This window comes from Passer montanus, unplaced genomic scaffold, assembly GCF_014805655.1.
Source record: "Passer montanus isolate IOZ18808 unplaced genomic scaffold, ASM1480565v1 scaffold53, whole genome shotgun sequence".
In the NCBI taxonomy this organism is placed as follows: Eukaryota; Metazoa; Chordata; class Aves; order Passeriformes; family Passeridae; genus Passer; species Passer montanus.
Genome location: NW_024370263.1, coordinates 3,783,758 through 3,793,151, shown reverse-complemented (window position 1 = coordinate 3,793,151; position 9,394 = coordinate 3,783,758). Strand labels below are relative to the sequence as shown.

The 9,394-nt window shown below is 55.2% G+C and overlaps 1 long non-coding RNA gene across 1 annotated transcript; it reads right to left on the bottom strand.

Moving 5' to 3' along the window:
- Window positions 1–1,992: 1,992 nt before the first annotated feature.
- On the bottom strand, window positions 1,993–6,070 carry LOC120509790. Its single transcript, XR_005629340.1, has 3 exons — window positions 6,011–6,070; window positions 4,365–4,426; window positions 1,993–2,182 (listed from the first exon to the last, which is right to left on the bottom strand). It is a non-coding gene; the product is annotated as an uncharacterized LOC120509790 (long non-coding RNA).
- Between the last annotated feature and the right edge of the window lie 3,324 nt (window positions 6,071–9,394).

Here is a 9,394-nt window from a genome sequence, read left to right as displayed (position 1 = left end):
TTGCTGCAAAAATGTTTACCAAGGAGTAGCTGCTCTGAGCTGCACAGTCCCCACAATCTCATATGTTTAAGGTCCACAAGTGTGTCAGGGCACTCAGCAGCATCCAACACCGTTTCCTGGAACACAAACGTGTTGCAGCAAATGGTTTAAATTCTCCATTACAACCTAGGTGGAATAAATAAAATATTCCATCTGCCTAATGTGACATGCAGATCAGACCCCTGTGGGTAATCCTGGAGTTTGCAAAGGTGCATATGGGATGCTCCAGCAAATTTAATAAATGTAAAGGAGGTTGTTTTATTTTTTAAAATAACCTTTATGTTATCCTTGCTGTAAATTATGTAAGAGGATGCTATCGGAAATGTGACACACGTGCTGCACACGCTCACTGGGGAAAGGCAGCGCTCAGCCTGGCAGCGCCGTGCCAGGCACTGCCGGAGCCTGCGGCTCACCCGGCTGCGGCACGGCGGGATGGGGGCGGCAGGAGCGGGATGGGGACAGCGGGAGAGGGATGGGGACTGCGGGAATGGGATGGGGACTGCGGGAATGGGATGGGGACAGCGGGAATGGGATGGGGACGGCGGGAGAGGGATGGGGACAGCAGGAGAGGGATGGGGACAGTGGGAGAGGGATGGGGACAGCGGAAACGGGATGGGGACAGCGGGAGAGGGATGGGGAGAGCAGGAGTGGAATGGGGGCATCAGGAATAGGATGGGAGCAGCAGGAACGGGATGGGGACATCAGGAACGGGATGGGGAGAGCAAGAATAGGATGGGGACAACAGGAGCGGGACAGGGGTAGCAGGAACGGGATGAGGACAGCAGGAATAGGATGGGAGTCTTAGGAGCGGGATGGGGGCAGCAGGAGTGGGATGGGGGCAGCAGGAGCGGGATGGGGGCAGCAGGAATAGGGTGAGAGGCAGCAGGGGCGGGATGGGGGCAGCAGAAGAGGGATGGCAGCAGCAGGAACGGGATGGAGGCAGCAGGAATAGGATGGGGAAAGCAGGAGTAGGATGGGGACAGCAGGAACAGGATGGGGGCAATAGGAGTGGGATGGGGACAGCAGGAACGGGATGGGGACAGCAGGAGTGGGATCGGGGCAGCAGGAATAGGGTGGGGGCAGCGGGAGCAGGATGGGGACAGCAGGAATGGGATGGGGACAGCAGAAACGGGATGGGAGCAGCAGGAGCAGGATGGGGACAGCAGGAACGGGATGGGGGCAGCAGGAGCAGGATGGGGACAGCAGGAACGGGATGGGGGCAGCAGGAGCAGGATGGCCCCCTGGGCACCCGGCGCTGCATGGACCGCACGTTCCCGCCTGCCTGCAGCAGCCGCTTTATTTGCCCTACAAAACACACCGTTCTCCCCACGGCCAGTGTTTGTGGCAGGAACACAGCTCCCAAAGGATGGCTGAGCTGCTCCATAAGGCCCCCTGGAAGTTGGAGCAATTCCTATTTTTAGCTTTCTTTCGGTGAAACCTCGCTGGGGCCACAGAACTGGCTGTGCCCTCCGAGAGCAGCACCGCTCCCTTCCCCTCGGGAGGGAACCGATCCTGGTCCCAGGCTCGTGACACTCTCCCTGTCACTGGAACCTCACATGCAGATGGAGACTGTGGCACACAGACCCCGCCCTGCTGTGCACCCACCACTGTCCCCCTCCTGCTGTCCCCACACCAGTCCCCCACCCACTGGCAGCCCCTTCTGTGCAAGCAGAGCAGGAAAAGCTGCTTGAACCCAGCTCTAGGGAATTTGAGGAGTTTTTTCCTCCTTTTTTTAAAGGATTAGTTATAGTGGAGAGGCTGTGTTTCACAGCAAAGTTTGCAGGAACTATCACAGAGTGTGGAACTGCTCGTGGTGCTGCCTAATGAAGTGTGTTTGAAATATTGAAGTATATGATAAACCATTATGTAAATTAAATTCATTGATAGCTCTGCTATGAAATTGCTCTGGTAGCAGAATAGTAGATAAACATGGAGCTTAGAAGGTGTCATTTATTCATCCTTAAAATGGTTTCAAGTTTCTAGTGATTCATTATCATTCAGCAGAAAACAAAGAGATCATTCGTTTCACAACTAAACTCCAGGCTCTGGGATTTTGCAAGTGCCCATGCCAGGCTGAGGTGTTTCAGGTGCTCAGATTGTTCCAAACCAGGTCCTTCTTCCTTGGAGGTCCTGCCTTTGCCAGCTGAAAGGGAAAATTCACTCCAGGGCAGAGCAACCCAGGACAGACTGGAGGAGGAATGTGCAAAGAGGATAAAGAGCAAGACCAATAGTTCCTGATGCTTCCCAGCAATGGAAATGGCATTTGCTGTGCTCCCTCTTCCATCACCCTCTGCTCCACAGCAAGGGAGCAGCCTCAGGGTGGGCCAGTTCTGTCTCCATGCAGGCACATGGGGAAGGCTGGGGCCAGCCCATTCCCCCGTGGCCGTGTCAGTTTGTACATTCACCACGTCTGGAACAACCTGAATTGCTGGTAAAGATGTTCCTGCAGGGCTCTGCTGCAGAGCAAAGCCTTGGGGCATGGAGTAGGACATTCCACCAGACATCCTGAGGAGAGTTGCTGGAGCCACAGGCAGGACATCACCACCAAGACCATCCACACGGCCCAACCACCAGGCACAGCCGTCCCGGCCATGGGAGCAGAGGGGTCACAGTGTCCCTGTGGTGCAGGATGGACACAGTGTCCTGGCAGTGCAGGGTGGGAGCAGAGCTCTGAGGGGTTAATGCTTCCGCAGCCGCCAGCCAGGCGTGCTGGGAAGGAGACAACCCGCTGCTCTGAAACTAATTTTACAGCTTAACTCCTATCAAATATCCTGGGCCCCCCTCAAAAACCCTCTTTGAGAGGAGTGCTCCTAACCCGTTGGAAAACCCGTGGCGTGTTTTGATTGGCAAGGTTTCTTCCAGACGGTGGGAGTTATAAATGAACATCTCAGCAGGGCCTGGAAAAGTCCGGCTCATTCTGCCAGCCCGAGACGGCGCGAGTGCCTCTCCACGGGGTCGGTCCCTCACTGGAGCCCCTCCATCCCATTACATAAGCCCCAAACAGGACATTACTGCATGTGTGTGAACAACTCGTGTTACAGGAACAGCAACTCCTATTCACCGGGAAAATTGCTGTAGCTCTCAAAAGGCCCCTTTTCTCACAGCCTCTCAGCCTGGAGAGCCCAGGGAGCTGCCATGTGCATGGGCAGGGACAAAGTCTGGCTCAAGCTGCTGCACCCACCACTCCTCGCTGGAATCTTCGTGTGGGAGCAGGCTGTGAACCACAGGGGTCCTGCCTGACCACACAGCCCCTGCCTGTGGCTGTCCTGCTCCGGGCTGCACCCCAGCACGAGCCCCAGGAGCAACCAGCCCCTCCACTGAGAGAGACCTCAGGGCTCTGTGCTGAGCTGTGCCACCTCTCCATGCCAGTCCCACAGCCCTGTGGGCAGCCAGCCCACCCAGCCCACAGTGGGTCACTCCCAGGGACAGTTCCCATGCTGGCATTCAGCTGCCAGTCAGGTTTGCAGGGTGGACACTGGCTGTGCTGGGCGCTGGGTGTCCCTTGATGGATGGAGACTCAGCTGCTCCTGCACCAACCACCCCAGAATGATTTGCCCCCTCCAATCCATGCCATGCCTCCTTCAGCCTCTGGAAGACAGTGGAAGCAGGGATGCAAGCCCATGCAAAGGCATGCCCTGGCTCACAGAGATGGGTATCTGGCCCCCAGAACCTTCCCCACACAGCAGGCATGGCTGCTCTGGGTCAGCACCACAAAATATCCCCATCCCCTTGGTGCCTTCCCTGTCCCATCCCCAGTGTCCTGACCAAGCCAGGTGGCTGGAGGGCAGCTGCCCCTGCCTGCTGTGCCCTGCCTTGTCCTGCTGATGTAGGGTGCCAGCAGTGCTGGCCTGGTGACAGATTGCAGCCATAAGTCACTGAATGCCACCAGCCCATGATGTGTTATTGCAATACATCACTGGCGTGACGGGCGGCAGCGCCAGGGACCCAGCCCACACCCTTCATCAGGCATTTCATTCTCAACTTCTCTCCTGTTCCCAGAAAACGAGGGCTGTGTTTACAGTGCATGGGCTGGGCAGTTCCCCAGGTCACTCCATCAGCAGGCAGGGAAGTGGCAGCAGCCACTTTCCCAGCAGGAGCACAAGCCCCTCCGCATGATGAGCAGGTCGGGTTGTCCCTCTGGCTGTGACCTCTTCCCACAATTTAAAAGTCACCACTGGTTTATCGATCCCGCTTCCACCTTCCCTTCCACAGAGGGATGCCTTGAAGAGGCCATTTCTGTTGTAAGACAAGTTTTCCCCAAGTCCCACGCCTTCAGCTGATCCCATCCTGCATCATCCCACGCCATTCCCACGTGCAGCACGTACCTGGCAGCTCAGATCCACTGCTCTGGACTCAGCCTGCGGCTGGGCAGATGGCTCTGCACACCCTGCAAAGCACAGGCCATCAAAAACTTTGTTCCTCTGTGCAAATGGAGCTATTCTCATCAGCAGCTGCTGCAGCTGCTTCTGTCCTCATCCCTGGGAACACTTTGGCTCCTCAGAGCTTTCCCTGCAGCCAAACCAGGTCCTTCCAGCCCCTCAGGGTCCCCGCTAGCCCTGGTGTGACTGTGACCACTGCACAAACCCTCAGAGGCAAAGCAGCTCTGGGGCTCCGGGGGACACAGGATGAATCTGCAACTGCTTTAGAGAGGAGCTGAAAACATATCTCTCCACCTGGATTTTGGGTTGGATTCAGGTTGAATGCTCACTGTGAAGGGGCCCCAGCTCCTGGTGTCAGTGCAGAGCGAAGAGGAAAGGCTGGTGCCACGCAGTAACAATTCAATTACTTGCTGGGGATGCTGGGGAGAGCTCTGCTCATTTTAATGCTGTGGAGTAACTCATTTCATGCTGGAATTGCAAAGCACTCACTAGTCCCACACACACATAGCCCCTGGAGAGCCTTTTCCAATTAATAATCATTAACATTCACTGCTTCAATAAGTAAAATGATTTCTGCATCATCAAAGAGGGCTGGCTCCTCTTGAAAGCCAGGCAGCGTGCTCCAGGCTGGCACTCTGACAGCCATGTGAGTCTGTGGGGCACGTGCTGGAGCAAACACCTCCCCAAAATGCTCTGTGACAGCACAGAACCCACTGGCATCCTCCTATTTCATCTTCCCATGCTCTTGTGTTTATCCTTTACTTACTCAATAGCATTTCTGCAGTAGGAAATTCTGGCCAAGCAGATTAACACACTGTGAATATCTGGCTTTGGGAAGGATCTCCCTGAGCAGTGGCAGGTTTGGAAACTGCACCTTTGCTGGTAAGAGGATTTGCTGCTTGATATTTTTACCCACAATTAGCTTGCCTTTGTAACATGCAGCAGAAACTGAGGACTGGCACAAGAACAGCCCCTTTATGTTTATTTTGTAGGAAAATTTTATTGTGCATCTGTTGGCATCCAGATTTTAAAAGTTCATCCAATGTTAATCGTGTGGCAATTTACATTTGTCTGTGACCTGTTGTTCATCTGCTGCTGGCACTCAGATATCAAATTGCACTTCTAATTTTAGGCGCTGGACTTTGCCAGGTGTATTTTTGCAAATGAATTTTTGTCCTGTTTTTTGGAGGGTCACACACACAGATCCTCCCAGCCATGTGTGCTCATCCAGCCCCAGGGACACACCTTGGGTACCTGTGGCAAACCCAGCTTGAATTTGGGGTAGATTCATGGCAATCTGGAAAACACAGAGAGCTCAAGGCACCACCAGCTCCCTGCAGAGTTCTCAAACACCCCTCTGCTGCTGAAGCTGGATGTCCCCTGGCCTCAGCTGCCCAGAGCCCTGCAGTCAGGTGGGACAGAGCAGGGCCACCAGAAGCCCCTCCACCAACCCCAGACCTGAAGCACCAGCTGTGACCTCACCACAACCTTCCCAAAACACAACTTTCCCTATCTCTTCAGTTTCATTCCCCACTGGAATCAATTTTCTCTTTTGAAGCTGCACAGAAATTCAGTATAATCCCAGTCCTGACCTGTCACTCCAGAGCTGTGCCAGCCTGGGGCTGTGGGGCCAACAGGGATCTCGTGCTCTGTGCTCACAGCACCAGGGCCACAGGAACAAGGGACAGAGCAGAAAAGAACTTGTGAGGTCAGGCTCGGTGCCAGCGGGCCGGGCTGTGAGGCTCGGGGCAGGGGATGCCTCCCAGCACGCTTTGTCCGTGAGCAGCGCTCATGCCAAGCGCCACGGCGAGCAGGGAATAGGTCATTCACGCTTGAGCTGAAATCCCAGTCGCATTATCTCACTTACAGCTAATTAGCAGGCTCCAGGCACAATGCAGCCAGACACTGTTTCTTGCAGAAATGGAGAACTGGGGACAGCCCTGAGCACGGCGCTCGCTGGGTTCTGTGTCAGCCCAGAGCCACGTTCACCTCCTCCCTCCCTCCCTGCCTGGCACAGAACCTCGGCAGGGGCTGGGCATGAACCTCCCAGTGTGAGCTGAACTGGGAGAGAACTGGGGAGAGCTGGGGACAGCCCTGAGCACAGCACTCGCTGGGTTCTGTGTCAGCCCAGACCACGTTCACCTCCTCCCTCCCTCCCTGCCTGGCACAGAACCTCGGCAGGGGCTGGGCATGAACCTCCCAGTGTGAGCTGAACTGGGAGAGAACTGGGGAGAGCTGGGGACAGCCCTGAGCACGGCGCTCGCTGGGTTCTGTGTCAGCCCAGACCACGTTCACCTCCTCCCTCCCTCCCTGCTTGGCACAGAACCTCAGCAGGGGCTGGGCATGAACCTCCCAGCATGGGCCGAACCCAACAAGTGACAGGTTGTGCTGGAAGGCTGCAGGAAACTGTTCCCAGAAGAAAGGCTGCATTGATCTGCAGGGGCAGGATCCTGGCTCTCCCCCACACTCACAGAGTTGGGCTCCTCTGCACTCCTGGATGTCCAGGCAGCCACAGGGGCTGAGTCAGCCCCTGCCCTCTCCATGATTCACCTCGAGGCCGTAGCACCATTGTCTCCAAATGCCACTGAGGGGCTGCATGGCGAAGCCACGCTGCTCCAGGGACAGCAGCCAGGCTCGGTGACGCAGGGCAGCCACTCTGGCTGTGAGGGGACCATACGGAAAGGGGCTGCACGTCTGCTCTCCTTGCCAGACCTCTGAACTCCCCTGCCAGCACACAGGGGCTGGGCAAGCCTCTCCAGGCTTTCAGAGCGTTCAGGGTACACCAGGAAGGTCTGAAAGGCAGAGGACAGGTGCAAGAAGAGCAGGGCCCTGCTGGTCTCCCACCTGCTGACCCCAGGAAGGCAGAGCTGCAGCTGCCAAAACCGAGCCTGGACACGGTGAACCATGGAAACCACGGAAAGAGCCAAGGATTCCCCCGCTCCCCCAGCAGCATCTCCCATTGCCTGGTTTGGCACAGCTCTGTCCCCATCGTGGGGCTGCCCCTGGTGCAGGGCCAGGGAAAGGATCTTCCCATGAACAGAAGAACCAGTGCAGGCAGGGCAGGACTGCGCAGGGACAGGAGAGAGCCAGAGATGGGGCACGATTCCTCCAGTGAAGGATGGGCCACTCCAGCCCAAGTAGGGCCAAAGCCTCGTTCCCTCTAATCAAGATGATGAATTTCCTGGTTTTCCCAGATGAGCCATGAGGTATCTGGCCTCAGTCAGAAGACCAGAAGAGCTCCAGTTAAGGACTCAAGCCCTTCTGCCAGAATGAAGATTTGCACTGCTTTTCCAAAACGTTTTGCTTCTGAAGGTGCCCAGAGCAGAGGGAAATGAGGACGTGGGAAGCAGGCAAGCATTTTGCCTTCTGCCATGGGCTGGAGAGATGTGCTGGGCTGCCTCTGTGAGAGGAGAGCTGACCTCCCAGCACAGCTGGGGTGCCAGTCCTTGATGCCCAGCAGGGCAGGTGGGACTGGGAGCAGAGGAGGTGACAGTGGTGACCCTCATCTACAACCACCTTTGGAATTAAAGCAGCCGTGCCCAATCTCTGAGAAGCTGATTAATCTAACCCAAGGACACACTGCCCCCAAAGAGGAGCAGGGACACAGGGACACCCTGCACAGCCACTGTGCTCTTCCACCACGCTCCAGGTCAGTGGTGGCGGTGGCAGAGACCCCCCTGTCCCTCTGTCCCCCGGCCACCTGCAGGGGTGGCCCCTCTGACAGGACCCCCAGCCTGGCAGCCGCAGTGTGGGCAGGCTGGGCACGGAGAGCTGGTGAAAAGTGCATCTCACTGCCACTGTAAACACTTTAAAAACATTTCCACAGGTTTCCTGCCTGAGCTTCCCTGCCGAGGAGCTGGGGAACAAACACACTCTGTCAGGCATTGGTTCATTTAAGCACTACTGCTCAAGATGGGATTTTTTCATTTTCTATATTGTTACTATTCATGTCAGTCTGGACTCTTTGCAAAGGAATATTGGCAAAAAAAAATCTGAATTATTTGCCAGAAACAAAGGATGTATTTCTTTTTGGCCAAACACAGCAGTTATGTGGATAGTTCAGTTCCAGCCACAGTTCACAGAGGCTATTTTGGAGCAGATTTACCTGGCTGTGCCCCACATCACCACACACTGAGCAGATGCATCTCAGTCAACGTGCTCCATGAATTTAAGGGGTATTTCTTTGGAGAGATGTAGGCTGAGCAGTTTAACTAATTACTTACAAAATCATTTTCTTACTTGACAATAACAGCCACCACCTGTTCTGGGGCTGGCCTGGGCTTTGGGCAAACATTACCTCGCTTGTTCATTTCCCACCTGGGAGAATGAGAAATGCTCTGGTTTTATACAAGTTATTTCTACAAAGCTGCTCTTAATACACCAATAAAGAGAGGATTCCTGCAGGCCAAGGACCTGGGGCTCTTTGAAATGCAGAGTTTTACTGGACTTGCAGAGACAGAATTTGCAGGATGGAAAGCCTGGATTTGAGGAGCATGGACAGGATTTATCTGTGTTACTGCTGCAGGCAGCAGCCTCATCCCTCTGCTCTCCCAGGAAATGTCTGGAGGCCCCAGCCTCAAACTGGTTCAGTTTCTTCAATAGCAGTGTCAAACCACCAGCTAAAACATCCTAAAACATGTGAAGACATCCTAAAACATGTGAAGACACATGAGCAGCTCACCCCAGCTCTGCACCCCTCGGACATCCCCCATGCCAACCCAATGGGTTTATCCACTTGGGAAAAAAAAACACCCTCACACAACAAATCATTTTCATTCCCAAAGCTGACAAAGAGGGAGATGGGGCTTCCAAAGCCATGAGCACACGAGGGTGTGACCCCCAGCCTGCACTCCCTGTGTCCCAGAGCCAGGCTGCAGCAGGTGACAGCAGTGTCCCAGGTGGGGACATGGCACTCACAGACACCAGACCCTGGCAGGTCCCAGGTCCCCTACACTGACTCTCTGTCCTCACACAGG